Raw genomic sequence first — 22,009 nt, forward strand, 5'->3', positions numbered from 1 at the left:
GGGGCCGGGGCCGCCGCGGGGCTGCCCCAGGGTGGGAGCCGTCCCGCCCGCCGCGGCGGCCCGCGCTGCTGACCCGCAGCCCACTCGCTTTACGCCGGGTTTGTTGTGAAATGAGAGGAGAGACGAAGTCGGGTCTCGGATGCCGGCGCTGTAGGTAGAGCTTCCCCGGCCCGTGCCCGGCCGGTTGGGCAGCATCTGACCTCTGCGGAGCCCGCAGATGTTTTGCTAGAAAACACATGGACTGGCTAGATCCAGAGATCAACCCGTGAGAAAATTCTTGGATCCAGCCGGGGCCAGGAACTGCAAGTGAGGAAACACCTGGTTCTCACTGGATCCCATCATGCTGAAAAAATCCCCCACTGCTACAGCTAGGCACAGTTGCTGTTTAAGATGTTCAAAGATCATTTTTTCTGACAAAGTTTGTGCCCAGTATCCTAGGCTTTCCTGACAATTATCCTCAAAATATGAGTTGCATACGTAGGGTTTAGCAGGGTGAGTGCCTAAAAAATAAACAATTCCATTGCACGCTTGGGTGCGAACATCCAAGCACAGTCTTTCTAGTAAGTAATTTATACTACATGAATTGAAAGTTTAGAAATCAGCATTTACAGGTACAAAAGGCTTCATCTTATACATGAGATGCACAAAAACGCAGCTGCGTTTACACAACAGGCCTTTTACATCAACTGCATCAAAGTGAGACCCGATTTTTATTTGTGTTGTAGGATGAGTTCCCACTTACTGCATCATTAACTGAAAAGTTTGAAGCGCACATCTCAACTCTTCCCAGTCATTGCAAGCCTGAATAAGACAGCTGTGCAGTCCATTAAGATAAATAATTTACATAAGAAAAGCTGGAAAACCACACTGAGGTAGCACAAAATATGATGTGTAAAGATGCACTTACTTAGAGAAACTGAGTACCAACTTCCCTCTTGGAGCACTTGGGCAGGTAGGCAATGCTATTCCCACTTGGAGGCACAAAAATTCGGGAGGAAGCTTTTATGTCAAAATTGAACCCCCACCTTGAAACTGCCATTTAGGAATCCAAGTGCAAAGTTTTTTGCATTGATGTCTTTCTTTTTTGTCTTGCTCAAGTTGTTTGTCTATATTCCTATCTGGGCCTTTATAGTGCCAAAATAAGCAACAGTTAGTCGGCTGGAGGATGCACTTCTTCCTCTTTTGTCAGGCCAGCTGTCTAACTCAGAGCCTGCTTTTTTATACCTTGCACATCCAAACCGCATGTTGAATTAAGGAAAGAATGTAGTAAGCTACTATTGCTTCTTACGTGTCAGTGAAAGTGCCATGTATACACCTATGAGATATTAATAATAGATACATTACTGATCAGGTATACAGATGGGAATGAGAGAAAATACAGACTATAAATAATGAAAAACTGGAAAATACATTACTGGGTATGCAGATGAAAAGAGAGCATATGTGGAGGAAGCCAATACCGTTACTTAGGGAAAGTGCAAGTAGAAGACAAATATAAGAATGTTAAATGATGGATGCATGAGAAAGAAAACTTCAGTAGACTGATGGGTGATTCCTCGTCTTCTGGCTGTAACTAGCCTTTAAGAACAAGAAGCAGGCGGTGGGCGTATGTGAAGAAATTCCATAGAGCTTCCTGTATGTATTTTGGATTGGAGTAACTGAGTGCTAGACGTCATTGTGCTGTGCCAATGTAGGACTCAGCGCTCTACCGTTACAGTTACATGCCCTAAGAAGTGTTGCGCATTTGCACGAAGTCTTACACAGAGTTTTTCTTCATGGGTATCTTTTTATGACGGCCAGTGTCAAGCTTCTGATAATTTCTTGCAAAATCATCTCCAAATGGTACGTCTGTGACAGCATGTTCATTAGTATGTAGGTGGTCAGTCTAATGTCTGTTCTTTTATTCTCAGTTAGTGCTTATACAACTTTCATCAGACTGACCTGGTCACTAGAAAGTATTTATAATTTGAGAATTCAGAGTTCATAACATAATCCAAATGGCTGTGGTCTGACCATACGTAGTTTAACATGTAAATATATGGTTCAAAGCCTATGTAAAATAATTCTATAACTGTGTTTCTTAAAAATACAAAAAAATGTGCATCATTTTCTTTGAAGCTTATCGATCACTCTTTGTAGACTGTATCACTTGATAAAGATGGGTAAAGGGAGTAAGGTATTAACTTTTAGAGAAAGGAAGTCAGGAATGGTCTGGACTGATGAGTTAGATTTGCCCGTTACGGGCTTTTTGTGTAGGTTTGGAAAAGCAGGAAGATATTTGACACAGAACAGGAAGTGCAAAAGAATATGAAAATGGGAATATCTACTATTTACACTGAGAGACAACTGCAAGCAGTTTAAAAAACTGTATTTGGTGTGAGATGTTGAAAGACATTTTCTTAGCTGAATACACTTTGAAAACACTGAAAGAGGTAACCAGTAAGCAGAATTCTCTGTTAGAGGCAGGACTTCACATGCTTAATGTCTGTGTATTGTAGCAGCTATGGCGGGGCAATTAAACCTTGGTTTTGCCGATAATCTCTCTTCTAGGTAAGCTGAAATATTATAATTAAAGCTGCAAGTGTCAGTAAAAGCTGAGCTGTTTACTTCTGCTTGAAGAAGGTAATTACAAATCTCATAAAAATACACATCCAAAAATAATCTGAAATAGATTAAAAAAACCTAGTATAATTCATTAAGCATAATATTTTTGGTTAAAATATGTTTGTGAGCTCACCTTTAAGAAGAAAGTGCAAAAAGCTAAATCCAAATCCCACTATGGCTGGCCCAAAGAACCAACCCAGTAAAAATGACCCAGAAAAATAATGGAATTAAAATATTCAAGATAAGAGGTAGTGAAACTGTGTATAAAAAAATGAAAGTCAAGTAGGTGCAGTTGCAAAGTTGCAAACCAGGAGTATTCTGACAACAGTTAATTGCATGATTAGAGCTGAAGGGAATAGTGGACAACAGAGGGGTTCTGAAGGTCTTATTCTTACCAACCACCCTGTTAATTTTGCATGAGTGGAGATGCAAGGTGCTATGGAAGAGAGAGAGATTAGGGTACGTTAGGAATTCAACAGTTAACAGTAGGCAATATTTGGGTTGTGTTTGTGGAAAACTGGCATTGAGAGGTACATTAAGTTGAACAGTGGAGACAAGAGGGTAGACCCAGGAAGCCTGTGAATCATAAATACCGGACAACATCCCTTTTCCTGCTTTTTGTTATTTGGTGCATTCCTGGTAACAGGTGAAAGTTAGCTTTCCCTTTTTTTGGTGCTCGTGTGGTTTGGAGAATATCCAGTTGAGTCTTGAAATACCTCTTAAGTCCATTTTCATTGTCATGGTGATGACAGGAAAGCTACAAAGCCTATCTGAATGACTGGATGAGTCAGTCAGAAATAGATTGCAGAAACGGATGTTAAAAGAGGCCTTGAGATCACCTGCTGGTGAGCAATTAAGAACTCTTGCAACTCACAGCTTCTGGTAAACTCCTGTTGCTCTCAAAGTTCTTCTGTGGTCTCCATCTCTTGTTACAGAAATTTGAAGCTTTAGCGTCTCTGCTTATTGAAAAGAGGAGTTTTCCATTAATTTTTAGGGGACATGGCACAACAGAGAAAGAATCCTCTTTTACTCTGTGTTTTTCTAGGCTACGTGTTCTGGTTCTTGTTTCCTACAAATTGCTCCAACGTACTGCTCATTTATCCTGTATTTCCTTACCATTACCAATGTGAAGTTGACAGTAGATGTAGAAGTTTGTTCTTCAAAGATACTTGAATTGTTGCAGTGAATCTGGTGAGACTGTCATTAATTTTCTTCATATATGGCTTGGAAAAGCGTAAAGCAGCAACTTAGACCTATCATTGTATCAACTGTTACTCAGTTTCTGTTGGAAAACTTTTTTCCCCACAGGTCTGAACGAAGGTTACGTATCACAGAAACAGAGGCAGTAGATCCCCTTACTGACTGACACAAGTGGGCAGGATATCCTTCAGAAAGTCAGTGATTTTGATTGCTGCAGTTAGCGCCACCAGTTTGGAGCTTCTGATTTGGACAGTAGGGCCCACTTGAGCTGACACTCAAATTAACAGGCCTTCATTTACGGCCTGTTAAAGGCCTGTCCCATAACTTTAGGTTTGAGTGCTCGGTTACTGGTAATGTCATTTCTGTGACATACCCACAGCTGCATTAAAGACTATGGAGCAAACACAGCGAAGCGTCAGTATAAGCTACAAAAGAATTGACCCAAGGTCTCCTGTGTTTCACTGGGTGTTAAAATAGCACAAACATGTAATATCAGGACTTAAATGCAGAGAGTTGACTTTTTTTTTTCCCTTTTCCCATGTATTGCAGGCATTTCTGGCCTACTCTTGAAGTGCAATTAGTAGTTTCTCTAGCAAGTGAATCCTTGTCTCATGTAAAAAAAAATGCCTCTATTCTTTTTGCATGGGTCTTTTAAGAAAGTGGTCTGGACTAGCAAGCCCTCTGGGACTTTGATAAGGTAGTATAATGCAAAGCAGCCAAGGAGTTGTTCTAAGTTATACACTGGATGGAGCAATTTGGTGTATACCGCATCCCCCAGCAGCTCCCTGCTTACACGTTTTACCCTTCTATCTCGCACTGGCTGCACTAAGCAGACCTTTCTCTTAGAGCAAAGAATCTGTCACTGGCTTTTGGGAAAGTTTCTTTCACTGCTGGAAGCTGCTGAGGGTTAAACATATAGTCTGTGTAGCATTTTGCACAATTGGCATAAATATTATGACTGTGTTGATAGCGTGGATTCCTTACTATATAGTGAAAGAAGGAAGCTTTCTTTTGATACAGCCATGAAAATTAAGGTATACTGATATGTCATCTTGATTCCCATGAATTTCCTCATTTCTTGTAAACACAGCTTCTCACTGGATAGAAATTTGTGGTTTGGTGCTAAAACATTCTCAATAGACTGGAGAAAAGAACACCAGCTTATAGAGGGATGACTTCTGAAGCATCTGAGAACCTGGGAATGCTACTCTGGGCTCTGATGCTGAAGGCTTTTGTGCTCTTGAGCTATTGACAAGCTTTTTCCACTGACTTCTTCATTTGTATAGATAAAAAAGGAGGAGCTCCAGTAACTGACTCTGGGCACATGAGTTTATTTTAATTTGAAATGTGTGGGCTTCAAAATAAAGAAGGTTTTCTAGGTTTGTGCTCTTCTAGAAAGTGGTGTCTCATCCATTTCAGGTTGTCGTCATCAGGTGCCAGGAGTTTCTCATTCAGGCAGGGGACTTGCCTTGAAGGTGCAGGAGAAACAAACAGCTGATACCCCAAAGATGATGGAAGAATGGAAGAGATAAAGATATCATATCTCTTCAACAGGGGAGAGAAATGCTGCATTAGTTAGTATAGGAGCAAACTTTAGATCCTTCTACTCCTTTTTCTTTCTTAATTCTAGGCAGGGACTGAGGATGGGTCAGCACTTTTCCGTATCACATCTTTCCTCCACTAATTGTATTCTTCCAGTAATTTTTCTTTTCTGATCTCTTCCAGGGTCTAGTGGCCTACTTCCCACCCTTGGCAAGTGACAGACTACCCTTTCCCTTCAATTTTCTTCCTGCAAGGAATACACACTGTTTGCCAAAAGATACCTAAGTGTGCTAAGCTTGAGGTGTGGCCCAGGAGTCACTGTTAGATATACAGATGTGTTTTTTTAGATAATGTAAATGCTGATGTGATTTGCCAAAAGGTTTTGGGTGGTTTTTTAATTGGGATTTTACAGATTTAAAGCCAGTAAATCACACAAAGAGTTAATAAATATTAGTTAATTTCAAACCTGAAGTCCCAGTGATGGCACAGAGAAGATGTTGTGTAACAAGGTCAATTGATCAAAAAGAATGGGAGGAATGGCTGTTTTCCATTTTCCAAATCTATTCCTGATGGGAGGCAAAAGGAAATTTTGCAAATTAAGTAGCTGAAATTGGAAGACTAGGAAAAAAGCATTCAGTTATGAGAAAAGGGAGCTTATTTTAAGATAAAGAGCCTAAAGTAGGGTTGTTGTCTTCAGCAAAGGAAGGAGTTTGCTGCCATAATCTCTACCACCTTACATGGATGACTCAAAAAAGCAGGATGGTAGGCCTCTGTCCACAAAGAGGTTCAGCTAACCCAGAATAATATTATAGACAGTTAATAGAAGAGACATGCCCCTTAAAAGCCTGTGTGGTCACAGCACTGAAACAGAGTATAGTCTAACTAAAATTTAATACCTGGGATAAGTTTAATGAAGTCCTGAGTATTAAAGATGCAAGTACCAGGACTACAGTGTTAAAAGAATCAAAGCTAGGTCTACTCTAAGCTGCATGCACATGCAGATGTAATGGGGTTACAAGTGGGGTGTCAGAAAGGGAGGGATTTTGCTGCCATAATCTCCACCACCTACCACCTTGATGACTCAAAAAAGCAGGATGGTAGGCCTCTGTCCACAAAGAGGTTCAGCTAACCCAGAATAATATTATAGACAGTTAATAGAAGAGACATGCCCCTTAAAAGCCTGTGTGGTCACAGCACTGAAACAGAGTATAGTCTAACTAAAATTTAATACCTGGGATAAGTTTAATGAAGTCCTGAGTATTAAAGATGCAAGTACCAGGACTACAGTGTTAAGATGGTAGGCCTCTGTCCACAAAGAGGTTCAGCTAACCCAGAATAATATTATAGACAGTTAATAGAAGAGACATGCCCCTTAAAAGCCTGTGTGGTCACAGCACTGAAACAGAGTATAGTCTAACTAAAATTTAATACCTGGGATAAGTTTAATGAAGTCCTGAGTATTAAAGATGCAAGTACCAGGACTACAGTGTTAAAAGAATCAAAGCTAGGTCTACTCTAAGCTGCATGCACATGCAGATGTAATGGGGTTACACAGATACAACAATAAAAATTGAATTTTCTCTTATTCATGACAGAAAAAAGTACATTTAGGGACTGGTAGAGAATAACCACCAGATAAAAGATCTTTGGAAAATGTAAGCACTGAAATAACACTCTTGCAAATGCTCACATGCCACAAAAACAGAAAACCAGCACATATTGGAGAATACAAAGGGTATGCCGTGGCTAATTACTTCACACTTAGCAGCAGTTCTCTTGTCTGTGCAGTTAAAAGTGAGAGGGAGGAGGGAGAGAGAGCAGAGCTTACTACTACTAAGTGTGAGCTTTCACTGCGAGTTGGACGGAGAAAAAGATGTGCCAAATGGGTTCTGGTGATAGACGCAATCTAATAGTCTTTGTATGATGTTACGAGGAAAGACAAGAATCTCATTTAACAGTATAGTAGTCAAGCTACAAAATATGTGATGATTTTTATTTAAAGCCCTTAGGCAAACACACACTAAATTATACTTTTAAGAATAACAACTAGTTGCAAGCCCAACTTACAAATGACAATGTTTGTGGGAACTGCTCCTCTCAAACAAAATACATAAAGAAGTGGACCATGCTAGATTTAAAATGGAAGAACCAGAAGAAATCTGTAAAACACGTTGAGGTAAATCAGTAGTGCGTCATACCTCTGGTATGACAGTGGCCATGTGTGGTATGACATGACCTCTGGCTGACACTGGTTGACAGTAGTAGAAGTGAAGGGCAGGGGGGACATCTCTACAGAGCACCTTGTCCATCGCAGTGCCCTTGAGGATGATCAGCTATGCCCACATCTTTCCTGGCAGGTATTTAACCAGTTTTCGAAGGTCTTCAGTAAGGAAGCTCCACTGTGCCAGGGCACTGTCGATTATAGCGGTTCGTTATCCTCTTTGCCCTGATGAAGTCTAAGCCGTATCTGTCTTCCTGCAGTTCAAAGCCTGCGTTTCTTGTTTCTCTATGAACATAAAGAGTAGCAACATCAGAAACGTTGTAGCTTCCACTCTTCCTGCCACCCACTTTTATCTTTTTTTATCCAAGCCCAGTCCTTTCCCTTGTTTCATACAGGTCAGGCTTTCACTGATCAGTCTTGCTGCTTGACTCTGGTCTTTCTAAGTGATCCTCATCTTCTTGAGCAAGGAGCTGCTAGAGCGTTACAGCTGAGTACAGCATAAGGATTCCTTCAGTTGTCTTGAGGACAGCACTCCTATTTATGTAGCCCATTACGGTGTTTGTCTATCCTGTAGCCGTATGACATTGTTGACTTAGTTCAGCTTGTGCTCTGCTATGGGTCACAGATTGATTCTGCCAAATTCCTAGCCCATTGTTCTCCAGCCTGAATTTGTCCAGTAGATTATTATTGATTAGGTGTAGTACTTTGTGTATGCCTTTGCTGAATCTTGCCCTGTTTTTCTAGACCTCGTTTTACAGTTTCAGTTTGTTTTGAATTCTATTCCTGCCCCCCAAAATGTTTGCAGATCCTCTCTGCATGAATGTTATGTTTCATAGGTGTCTTTCCTATGCCAATATTCAGGTCACTAGTTGAAATATTGACCAAAACAGTTTCTAGAGGAACTCTGACAGGTGGTCATTTGCTGCCCTGCTGTAATAAATAGATATATCAATGCACTTACATAGTTTTGACCTACTATTCCACAGTTAAATTTTGTGCCCTACTTCAGGAATTTGAAGGGGAGTGTTAATCAAGTAGTACTGGAAGATAGATACAGTTTTTAATTTGCAAAGTATCAGCTCAAAATAAATATAAAAATTGCAAAGATATTGGATTGGACTGGATCATCAGTGATTGCTATTGTATTCCTTAAGTGTTCATAAGTGGATTTTTTACCCCAGTTTTAAACAAGTCTAAAACTAACCAGTTTTAAAAGTGGGTTTGTTACTTGTCCTCAGTCTGGAAAGCTTTTTTCGGGGTTTTTTTGCACTGACTTCCAACTTACAGACTGAATTTAGTCATGGCCAGTATATATCTGTTCTTGTGCTTAAGTGGCTCGTCTGTTTCTCCAGCACATTTGCAAGGGGAACCAGCCTTCACTTTCACTTCTGTAGCTTCTGGTTTCCTATTAGAAGACAGGCTTCCCACTCCCATGGTCATCCCAGTTGCTGTGTTTTGATTGACATCTGTTTGCCTTGACCAGAAAAGATGGCCAGCTTGTATACAACCTCCCCACTGCTTTGTACAATGTCATAAATAGTTCTCTAGACTTTGTCAGGCAAGATATTTCCAGTATCGTATTTGCATGTCTTGCAGCTGTGTTGTGTGGTTCTGTGATTGACCAGCATATCTTTCTCTTCCTCTCCAAATGATGAATTGTAAAATCACAAAGTGGGGAGATACATATGTCAGCCATGGATGTGAATAAATTATATGGTCCCTAGTGAGGAACTGTGGTGTTCTTTGTCACCTGCCAAACATAGGAAAAAATATGTTCAAACAGAATCCTGCTTGCCAGAGATATATAGCTTAAGACAGTAAGTGATTATTTGGCAACATGCTGGACCCAATTTGATAGATATTTGCAGAATGAAAAACTCTTCAGAATGAAATGTTGGCAAGTCCAGAAGAGTATCAGAGCTACATCATGAAATCCTGCCAGAAGAGCTTGTTGTGGAAATTCTTGTGGATTGCATGATGGTGTGTGATAGAGATGAGATTGTAAAAGGCACGTTAGCCAGGCATGATCATGGATTATATAGTTCTAAACAAATTAGGAAAGAAAAAAATTCTCAGCACAGACTCTTCCATATAGAAGGAATCTGCTCCCAGGGAGACAGCATGCTTCTAAATGAGGGATAGCGATCAACAAGGGGCCATTTTTGGTCATGATGGTTTTTCTCCTTTTTTTTTCTTTTTAGAGACCTTTTTGTGCCAGCAGGGAATAGGCCTCATTTATGTTTGTTTTCCAGGGCCAAACTGAAGTTATAGAGATGTTAAAAGTCACAATTAAAACCTTTGCTACATTCTCTTATTCATTCTTTTTCAAACTGGAATAAAACCACTGGGTTTTGTGCAAGAGTGCTTAGTGGGCAATGAAAATGTTACTGAGTAGTGCTGTGAAGCTGAAATTCAAGCCTAGAACTGGATAATGTTCTCCTTTTTAAAATATTTAGTTTAATCAACGGTAGCATGCAGCCTCCCTTCTGGATAAACCTAGAGAACATTTTTTTGCTTTTATTGAGCTTTTCTTTGTAGAGCATATTAACACAGTAACCTGATGTCTTAAAAACAAACAGGAAAGAAAATGCACGCTGTGTTGCACCTCTAAAGCCAGTAGTATGACATCTAGGGTGCAGAGAAGTAGTTCCTATAACATTTTTGTTCATGTGAACAGCCTTTATTTAAATAGACCCGTAAGGATGCAAGGCCATTCTGGGTCAATTAGAAGATCCTTCTAGCCTGCCTGACTATGGCAGTGGTGTTAAGTTACTGTCTGTAGGGGAGAATGAACAAAACAAGCATCTGATGCTTCTCCCTAACACTCCCTTCATCTGTTTTCAGCTCAGGAGACTGCCTGAGCTGGGTATGGTTTCTGCATACTTAGAAATTTGCGATTCTTTTTTTTTTTTTTTTTTTTTTTTTTTTTTTTTTTTTTTTTTTTTTTTTTTTTTTTTTTTTTTTTTTTTTTTTTTTTTTTTTTTTTTTTTTTTTTTTTTTTTTTTTTTTTTTTTTTTTTTTTTTTTTTTTTTTATCCAGACGTTTTATCCAGACGCTTGTCAAATCTTTCAAATAAAAGTAAACTTTCAGCATCCACAATATTCTTTGGTAAGGATTTTAAAAGTTTGCTACTTCACTGCATGAAGAACCACTTCTCTTTTGCTTGTTACTTACTAGCTTCGTTTGATGGCTACTGAAAGAGATGGTGAAAGTCAATCTCTGTCCACTCTTCTTATGTCATACATGATTTTTTAGTTTTCTAATATTTTCTCCTAAATTATGTCATATCTAGACTGAAGAGTCTTAGCTTACTTAGCTATTACCCATACCGAGGGTGTATCATATCTTTGTCCATCCTTCTTCTCCCACTTGGAAACTTTTCCAGCTCTACTATATCTTCTTTGAACAGAGGGGACTAGAACTGCACACAGTACTTAAAGTGTGGCAAAACCTTGGATTAGTCTTAAATTGCCCTGTTCTCTGCTTTATTCTCCATACTTTTATTGATCATGTCTGGTATGTCATTTGCTGTTGGGACTTCTACCAAGCTGAGTGTCCATGGGTTAGTCTGCCATAACCCTGAGATCATCACTCCTCAGTGGTACTGGGCAGCTCAAAACAGTTCATTTTAGTGTGAGGTTAGGTTTGTACATCAGCTTATGTACATATGTCTACATTGGATTTCATTTGCCATTTTATTGTCGTCACTCAGTTTTGCAGAGTCCTTCTGCAGCTCACACACGGCCAGCTGCAGTCTTTACGTCTGTGATTGTTGGCAATAGCTGACATCTACACCTCATTGCTCGCTCCCTTTTCCATGTAAATTTTTTTTATGAAATAGTGTAGGTCCCAGAAGAGGTTCTACCACGGACCCCAGCAGAACTCCAGCAGGGATCTCCGCCTGTTGCGAGAAGCTAATTGCTTTCTAATAAACAAAGAACTAATTACTCCTAAGCTTTGTTTTCAGTCTTTAATTGATTGCTTGCTTCTGCAAAGACCTTATGCCATGGCTTCTTAAATTCTTAAAAGCTGTTGGTGAAGGACATTGTTAATAGCCTTTTGGAATTCCAACCAGAGTGTATCTATCTACCTACCTATCTTTACCTATACGCTTGAACTCTTCAAAGAATACTAATAAATTTGTGAGGCAGAATTTTCCTCTGTTTAACTATTTCCAAAGCAGTCATTTTTTATCCGAGTGTCCATTAATTCTCTTATTTCTTAGTTTCTACTCATTTGCCTAGTAGTGACTTGAAAGTCCATACTGCTTCAGATATCCTTTTAAAAATTGACATCACATTTGTCACCCAGCTGTTCTGAAATGTGAAAACTGTTTTTTAAGTGAGAGATTTCATGACACTGCTTCTGTTGCTTTCAATTACTTTAATTTACTGAATGTTTTTATTCAGCTATTTCATCCATATTTCTTCCACACTCTGGACTGCAGAATATTTGTACTTCAAGTATCATATCTCGAGTAACCCATCTGAGCTGAACTGAAGAAAATAAATCAATCAAATGCTAAACTTTGAAAAAAATTTGATGCTTTGTGAGTATGCTGGGCTCCAGTGAGCCAAGCATGAATGAACAGCAGTGTCAGGGCTTTCAGCTGAGAAAGTTCCCCTACCCCTTTTGGAAATAAGTAGCACCACTTCCCTGCAGGAATGGACTGCAGAATAAGCTCTGTCTTCTCTTGAGCAACCAAGCCCTGTCCTGCACGAGGAGCAGTAGTTTTACCAGTTGGGAATGGAGTGGAGCCAATGCAGATGCCTGAACAGTGGTCTTACAGCTCAGATTAGCTTTTTCTGCTTTTAAAGAAAAACACTTCTCTCACTGGACCTCAAAGAGAATCTCTGCAATTTAGCTCAGCAAAGTATTCACTTGCAGTTTATAAATGTCTCAATAGCCTTTTAATACGAACATTAGAAATGCATTTGCAGGTACCCCAATTGTACCAGAAAGTCTAACAGATCAGATGTGTCCCATCACTGCCACACAACAAGAGCTCCAGCCCTAACCAGCATGACAGTATTAACTATGGTACTGTTTTCAGTTTTCCTCTTGAAAGATTCCCTTTTGCTCCATCATAAGCCAAATCATTCCCCTTCCTTGGGTTGAAAGCACATTAGTAGGATTTTGTTCACAACTATTTGAAGTACGAGGTCATTTCCAGAGAGGACATGTATGACAATATCTGGGATTTCCTTGACACTCTTGACACATGCCCATCTCTGCATTATTGTCATTACTCCTTTCTGCCTGTCTGATCAAGGGGTACCTTTGCTTCAGCTCAGAGAAGTTTAAATATCCATCATCAGTGAATGGACTCCTCCCGATAATTCTTAGGCCAGTGCATGATGATCGTGGCTAACTGACAAATCACAAAGCCATCGCCTGGGAAAACTGATAACTGGAATTAAACAGGGTTGCTGAGCCTTGCTTTCTAAAAGAGTTAACCATCCTGTGACCCAAAGGAGCTCTGGACTGTGTTGGCATCACAGGTCTTGTCAATAAATGGTTCTACCATTGCAAGGACTGCTCTTTTGGAAGCTTTCTTGTAGGTAAATACCATTCCCTTCTTGCAAAATTCAAGTAATTTCTTTTTCATGCCTGGCAACTACAAATATTAATCTGACGTGCTTAACTGCACAGTGAGCAACTCTAGCGGTGGCTGGAATCTGTGTTGATTTCCTGATGTTTCTGATCTTGTAGGACTAATTTGACATGAAAACAAATGTTTCAAAATGGAAATGCAAATCCATTTATAAAGAAGAATACATGGTTTTATCCAATTCATTGCTACCATTCTAACTGACTGGCTTTTCCCTATTTCAGCATTTTGGTATTATATATTTAATACCAACGTATTAAACAAATATACAGTAGAAACTTTTCTCCTTTCTCCAAGAAAATCTACTTTCAGTTACACAGCTAAGCATTCACTCAGCCTTCAGATTGTAAGATTCTGTTCTCCATACAAGAAGGCCACCAAGGGATATTCTTTAAATGTGTGGAATGGTCAGTGTATGAAAGCTGTGGCTTGTTTCATTGGTTTTAGTAAATTTAGATATTTCATCATGAATTGGATATCAGTTCTCCTTGACTTTTCTCTGTAGTCTTGTCGTGTAACTGAGCACCACACAGCCACTCACTCACTCTCCCCCCTCCCCGGTGGGATGGGGGAGAGAATCAGAAAAGTAAAAGTGAGAAAACTTGTGTGTTGAGATAAGAACAGTTTAATAATTGAAATAAAATAAAATAATAATAACAATAAAAAGAATATACAAAGAAAGTGATGAGCAATGCAATTGCTCACCAGCCGCTGACTGATGCCCAGCCAGTTCCTGAGCAGTGGCTCCCCCGGCCAGCTTTCCCCCAGTTTATGTACTGAGCATGACGTCACATGGTATGGAATATCCCTTTGGCCAGTTTGGGTCAGCTGTCCTGGCTGTGCCCCCTCCCAGCTTCTCGCTGGCAGGGCAGGAGAAGCTGAAAAGTCCTTGACTAGTGTAAGCACTGCTCATCAACAACTAAAACATCAGTGTGTTATCAACATTATTCTCATCCTAAATCCAAAACCAGCTGCTAGGAAGAAAATTAACTCTATCCCAGCTGAAACCAGGACAAGTCTGAAGTAATTTAGAAGCTGGTATGTGAACCTAGACATTAGGATGCTAACTTAATCTAAAATGTAGGTCTCACTGAGGTCTGGATTAAAAAAAAATTGTTTCTTCATTAAGTGCTTATTGCACTTAATGAAGAAGAATCCCGTTAAATACAGTGGAAGATCCCATTGATTCCAGTGAAAGCTGAACTGAACCTTAATCTCTTTTCTGGCACTATGGAAGTTGGTACAGCAGGAGACCTGCATACATCTGAATTAATACATCACATTTTTTTTTTATGTTGTTGTGGTTGCAAATAGCTACTTTAAGTGGAATATTACATGACTATGCTAGAATTAACAGTCCCTTGGTGTGCTGTAAGATTATTTTTTTTTTTTAAATCCTCTCTAAACATTAGTTATGATGATGTTGATGTTTTCTTTCTTACTAGGTTTGAATGCTACCTAATACAGTCGTTCTGGCGATTATTTTTTTGTCTCGTTTGCTTACTTACTTGCTTTTTCTTTACGTGTATCTTTAGATCCTGTCAAAGAGAGAATTTTCTTGTTTTCATACTATTAAACTTAGGAAACTATAAGATGCTCTCCAGAAACTGTTACTCATATGAATAGTTGTTGCTCAAGTTGTCTTATCAAAATCATTGAGATTACATGTGGGTGTAGAGACTGCTTATATAAATAATGGATACTGGCAAACCTTACTTTTACACAAAAAAGTATAAACTTTTGTGCTGCTCTGGCATCAGCCAAATAAGACAGGTGAATATGTCAGTATCGTGCCTGGTTCTGGACAAGTTGCGTGCTTCTCTATATTCGGTTAAGCATGTTGTACAGAGCAGAAGATTGTCAGACTTTGATACAGTACAAAGTTGAGGACGTATGATCTAGGTTCACTGTAAAAGAGCATTGGCTTTAGTGCCTACACACACCACATAGATGAACTTAACTCAGTCCTAGGTATTCCCATGAGTCACTTCTTTATTACTCTTCAGTAAATTATATTGGTGATAGAGGAGGAAATTGCTTAAATCAAGTCTCATGAAAAAGTCAGTTAAATGAAAACATTGTATTTACTATGACCAATAAGAGCTGAATTCAGATTTGTAAGACAAAGTACAGCGTGAAAAGGTTTATTGCTGGCAATATAAATGTTCACTGGAAACAGTGTGACTACTGTAGGTCACTGCATTAGTCATTTTCAATGTTATAAGCTCTCTTGCTATTAATGTGCTTAAGAGTTTTATACTGATGTTTAAATAACTGGATAGAGATATAACAGTATATCTAACTTGGTGCCCAGTTCTTAAATCTTTTACTCATACAAGTAACCCCATTATATTTGATTGCCCTTGATTTATGCCTCTTAAATTCCATTAGCTTCCACAGAGTTATTTCTGATTTATGGTTTTGTAAATGAGAAGGGACTTGATCCCACTGGGACTGGGTAGATATTTACAAGTTTCAGGACAGGGACGATGGTTATTAAATATTTCATGATCAAGATTTAAAAAGAAATTAATATGAACGTTCTTTGCTGTGAAACTTCTCTGCTGTAGTTTTTTAAAAAATAAAACCTCTTTCTTAACTACCCTTTATACTGTTTGCATGATTGAAATAGCAGTGTCAGAACTTTGTCAAGCCTCATTCTTATGCTTTATTATAATTACATATCAGAGTACAGATTATGAAGAAACAATAATCCTTAGAGTCTGGAGTAGCTAATAATGTATGGAATATGGCAGTTCTGTTTGCTACTTAAATAAACATTCATGATACTGCATGAGTATCCATCCTCGTTCTCTCATCATTTTGCGTTTGTTCAGTGATACAACATGAAACAGGATTGGCATTCAATAAAATAGTGACAAAGCTAATTTCAGGTGATGCAGGATATCATTTAGATATTTTAAATTACAGAGTAGTGAGTTAGGAAAGAGAAAAAAACATTTCAGAAAGCAGTGGCAATTTAGTTGACCCCTCAAAATGTTAAAGGTATTTGTTTCCTATTCGATGGCTTTGAATGGGGGCTGTTTACTGAAACAAACATTACCATATTGCCTAACAACTTCTTTGCAGATGCAAACAACATTTGTTATGGCTTGAACTTGCAGTGCATGATGACTGTTGAAGTCACTTGAAATATTGCAGAGGTTAAGTTTGTTCGTACAGCAGAAAATAAATACACTTTGTTGCACTCATTTTTACTTGCAGAAATAAGGTGGCGACTCATTGGGCTTCACAAAAAGGGGCATGAACTACCAGTTTACATTGCACTGCTTTCTGTATTGAAAAGAAACAATAGAAAAGATTAATGGGAATTAAGGCAGTAATTGATTTCCTTTTGAGAATTTTCATGAAATATGTAATGTTGCCCTGGAACTGCAAACCCAGTCACAGGTTGCTGAGCAACCTTGCATTGCTTTATTTGATAGGGACATGAACTTGCCAATTGCTGCAATACCTCCTTAGGCGAAGCTCGCAGTGACACTGGGATTGCAATTGTTAATATCCATCGTTGTACTTGAATTCTAACATTTCACATTACCAGTGTGGAAATGGCTTCCTTCTCCATCTCCCACCAACTGTTTTAGGCTAATGTATCTGTTGGAAGACCAAACCTGCACTTCATACAAAAACCTTCCCCCCCTAATAATTAAGGACTCTGTGTTCATTAATTTTTAGCTACCTTTTTGAACATTGTTCTAATAATCACAACCTGTTTATCAGTCCTAGAGAGGAGGTGGATGAAAGTCTCCCTTACTGACTTTAAAAGAAAGATTTCAGATCCTATAGTGAGATTTCTTTCAATTTAATGTTTGAACAATCAACATAGTGTCCAGATACCTTGCACTTCTCACATGTTATTCATTCTTAACTTCACTGAGGATGTATTCGTATGCCCTCGTCTCTGGGGAAGTGGTACCACACAGCAAGTGTTTGGAGTGTACCAATGCACAGCACAGTTCAGATTCAAAGAGGGCTGCCAGCTCTTGTCCTCCTGTAAAGATTGATGCATGTTCTTGTTCTCAGAGCTGCAACAGAAAGAGGTAGGGGCCAAGGTCAGGCTCTGCTTCTGTCATAATTTTTGGAAGGAATATGTATTTACTGTGGTCTCATGTGACCTGTGGCCTATAAGGCAGAATTCTCTTCACTGCTCATCCATGTAAGACTCAAACATCATTTTCACCTGGTCTTTATTCAGGCAGCTTTTTGTTGGCTTTATTTACCTGATGGTTGTCTTAGGGATTTTTCTTTTTATGATTATGAGTATTCTTTTTTTCCTGCACTTTTAGAAGTAGCATTGTTTGTAAATAAATATGATGAAAGTGTGTTTTTATTTTAAAGAAAATCAGCTAACCTCTCCCTCCTTTCAGAACTCAATTAATAAGACCGAAAGATCTTCATTCCAATATCCACAGGATTTATATGAATATATAATCCAAAAAAGATGCCACAATCCCCTTTGGAAGGACTGTTCATCCTGTATAGTAGGGTAGATTAAATTAATAAATCTTAGTGTGATTTAGCATGTATTAGAATAAAGCTATGATAGAGTTCTAATGTATACCTTTCTAATATCTGAATTTATTTTATAAATTCATATTACATCCTGAGACCTGTGACCTCTTTTATGACTTAATGCTTTCCCATTCTTGCAAAGATAGTTGTACTAAAACTTAGTGTGTTACATGACAAAACATTTATTTTTTTGATGTAGCAAAACATTTTATGTTCCCATTTGGTTGTTAGGTTTTTTCTCCTTTTTTCCCAAGTAATTCCACATGTTAAATAAGGTTACCGAGAAAGCACTAAAGTACTGGAATCTCAAAAAGCAGAATTTCATTTGGCAATATTTGTTTAAAAATACAACTGTACAAAGTAACCTGTATGCAGAAGGTATGATCTAGGAAGCTTTTTCCAATTTACCTGAACTTGTGAAAGTTATAGGCCGATTATCAGTCTCAGAGGAAACAATTTGTTTTCTATTGCTAAGAATATTTTATAATCTTTTTAAAATAGAGCATTTCTCTATTTACAGAAGTAGAATTTTGGAATTCTGAAAATATTTTAGAATAAATCTAACCAGGAAATTAGAATTCTACATTTAAATTTAGATTTTAATTTGAATTAAATTTTAATTATAGTTTAGAATTGAGACTCTAAATATGTTTAGATTATATTCTGGAACACAGTAGAAAGCCTTGAAAAGAAAACCTATTAGAAAAAGTATTTTTATAGAGGTAATCCAAAATTAAATATACCAACTCATATAAAGAATTTCCACTGCAAATTGAAATGTTCTTTTTATGTTGTTTTTAATCTGCATTTTCACTTAGTTTAGCTACAGTAGTATTTTCTAAGAATTTTAAAGCTTCCTAACAGATATATAAATATTCAAATTCACATTAAAATTTATGAAGTGACTTTGAAAAAATCTCAGCCTTGATACCTAATTAGAATGATATCAAGAATTATAATTGACCTCAGGATATCGTTACTTTTTTATCCTACTAACAAAGGCACATGAAAAGTTAAAAGACTAGAGAGCTTATGTTTATTTCTCTAGTGAAAGAGTTAATGTGCTACTTTATTTTTAAAGCAAAATACAGCAGCATGTAAGCAACAGTAGTGACATTACCTGAAAGAACATAATGCAGAGCTACTTTATTTTAATGACTCGGTTATTCTTTCTTGACATCAACTGTTTAAAAAGCCAAATTGTACTTAACTAGCTCAAGGTAAGTGCCCAGACAAAATTTCTCCATTCAAATATCTGAAACACAAAGGAAAAGTACAAAAGAAGTCCAGAGTGGCATATGTTAATTCGGTAAGGTGATACGTTTTTCTCCACATATAAACAGAAGGAGAGGGAATGTTAAAGGTAAAGTGGTAAAGTGTTAGCATGTTCCTACCATGTGAAGAGGTACAATCTGATTTATTTCTATGGAAATTGTGATGTTTCTGCTGTCATAGCCATGTGGTTTAACTTATGTGCCTGTTTTGGGGTTTTGTTTATTTTTCATATGCAGGTGGTTCAGAAGGGAATCTCCTTTTCCGGCTGAACTGTCCTGTCCTCCAGACCAAATATTTAACAAACTGAGCAAGAACTGTTGATTACAATATAGTTTTTTTTCCATCTAGGAGACAAAAAATGTTTCAGGAAGGAGGCGTGCGTTAAAGACCAAGCCCAATTTATTCAGTGTCACTATTCGGGAACAGCAACACTGCAGACGCATCAGTTCCTTTTAAAACAAACCAGAAGAGAAAGAAACATGAGAAAAGCAAAGATATGAACTGGCAAGTTAGGCTATTCCTACCTCGAGCACATACAGAGATGTTTTCACAACTTGGGCTGTCGAATTTCTGTTAGCTAATTGGGCTTAAAATAGAGCTGAGAACTGGGTTACTTGGGCATTTGAGCGTAGCTGGAATTCAGGCTTTCAGAGTAGTCTGGGTTGCGTCTGAGATGACAATCTGTGTTCACACCCACATCACCTTGGTTCTGCTGTTGCTTCAAATTCTTTTAGTTAATTAAGTTTGGGCACATTAAAAGTGCACTTTTTTCCCCCCACCTGGTAGATATTCCTGTAATGTACAGATTCAGAGCCTCTGTAATACAGAGACTAAACATCATTATTTCCATCCTTTAGACTAGTCATCAAAGCAGTATTATCTTGCTATTGCAACTCAAGACAAGACCATAGTGTTCAGTAGTGCTGGTGGTTTGGGCTTTTTTTTTAATGTTTTCTGCCTGTAGTAATCCAAGAAGCTATTTTAACTCATGCAGGGTAGTGTAGGATATCAGCCCAACAGGGGACTAGCAGAGAGCTTAAATATTTGGATAGAGGCCTCTTCTTAAGAGTTGGAATTTTAGGTTTTAGGCTGAGTAAGGTCCAGAGGGCCTGTGCTTCTCTCTCCTAAATATTTTATAAACTGATCTTTGTGAGAGCCCCAAACTGTCCAAAACCGAAAGTGGTCCAATCTTTCACTTCACTGCAGTGTGCCATATGTGGGCAAACCTTGCTAATATTTCTTGTGAATGACACATAGCAGGTGAAATTCCCCATTCTGATGACAAAAAAAGCAATAAAAATGCTTTTGATTTGAGGGTATATTTGGGAGAGAAAGAGCCCCCATCTCGGTCAGAGATGGGGGAGCAGCTCTGCAGCTGTCCTCATGGTGGTTGCTCCTCCAGCCTCAGCGTGATGGGGATCTGTCAGTGCTGACCCAACAGTGGGGTTTTGGGCAAGAGAGCTGGAGGTTAGGAAAGTGTGGTCACTACTGCAGTATCTTATGGGGAAAAAACCCACCCCCCAGAAAACTCCAGTACACAATATTGCTGGAATACAAGTTGAGTTCAGGTTCCAGGTCTTGGATGAACATGCCCTTTCCAGACCTGGATGCTTTAATTTAAGTAGGTCAGTGAACAACTAACAGCTTCTGCAGGGCTTTCTTGCCCCTAAATGCTGAGTTCAGAACCCTGGTTTTAAGATTTTTAATACTTCCTAAGTCTGGAGGAACACAAGAAGGAAAGGGAGCGGCAGTTTTCTGTAGTATCAATGAACCTGTCTTCACCTGTGGATCACGAGGGGCCAACAGGGATCAGAATTAAGGTCTATGGGCTCACCTCCTTCATGTTCGTTACAGAGTGGTGTGTGTCAAAGGAACACAAGCGGTATTGTAACCTGTGTCAACGTCTGGTTCTGTCAAAACACTGTGATACTGGGTTGGCTTCACTGGCATTTAACACAGGGAAGAAAGCTCTGGTAATACCAACACATTCTGTTTCAGACTTTTAGCAGATCTGTGCTTCTTTGGCTCTTATAGTGCTTTATAGAGTTCAGAACCAGATTTGGACCTGATCTGCCTTCCTTTCCCAATCCATTTAGGACCAAAGTCATTAAAGACTGGAGAAACAGGGACCCTAACAATATATCCACCAATTCACCAACTCAACAGCATATTGTTTTCCATTCAGCCCACTGGGAGAAGTGTACTTTGCAGCTAGATGTCTAAATGATTCTTCTCTTAAAAAAAAGTTTATTTACTAGATAAGAAACTGTTAGGAAGGCATCTCTTGGGTTCCTTCCCGTTAGCTTGAATGACTTCCCTGCTCATGTTCTGCTACATGGAAGTTTCAGTTGTAGTTTCAGGGCTTAGTCGGATTATGTCAGTTTGGTGATCATATATCTATATTTAACAGGCAGCTTTAGCATTTTTGTTTCCTTACAGAGTTTATGAGGACACAATGCAGATGTAGATGAATTCATTCAGTAATTATATCCTAAATTTTCTTAATATTGCCTTAGACTATAAAACTACATATGGAAGAAATATTTTCCAAGGACAAGCCTAGAAAGTTTGGCTCTTGTTTCCTATTATCTTTAAAATTCACACATTTTCTCAACTTTAAATAGAAAATAAGACCTAATAAATATAAAGTTAATGTAAATATGTGGATGCTTTGATTTTCTGGGATTCCACTGTGATATTGTAGGATTGTTACTTCCAGGAATTATTTCATCCTTGAGTAAACATAGTATGGTACTATTAAAATATATGTATATAGCTATTTAAAATGTTCAGTGATGAAGATTACTTCTAAAAAGAGTAAGTCTCCCCTGCCCCCGCCATCCATTCTCCTTGCTTTTGGCCAGGCAATTCCTCAGGAATGTTTCTCTTACTTCTTTTTGAAGAAATTGGGCCCTCCAGGTCAAAAAGGAGATTATAAAGATTTCCCAAAGATAAAACGGTTAAATTGCCATCAGTCTCTAAGGTAGTTAGCTCTGCAGTCTGGTGTTTCTGTCTTTGCATTG

General features: G+C 38.5%; 1 protein-coding gene across 2 annotated transcripts in view; it reads left to right on the forward strand.

Annotated features, from left to right (window-relative positions):
• Positions 1–22,009, forward strand: part of PCSK5 (proprotein convertase subtilisin/kexin type 5) — a 271,155-nt gene that overhangs the window by 1,313 nt on the left and 247,833 nt on the right. The gene's annotated exons all lie outside the window — the stretch shown is intronic.

This window comes from Aptenodytes forsteri, unplaced genomic scaffold, assembly GCF_000699145.1.
Source record: "Aptenodytes forsteri isolate BGI_AS27 unplaced genomic scaffold, ASM69914v1 Scaffold151, whole genome shotgun sequence".
NCBI classification, from domain to species: Eukaryota; Metazoa; Chordata; class Aves; order Sphenisciformes; family Spheniscidae; genus Aptenodytes; species Aptenodytes forsteri.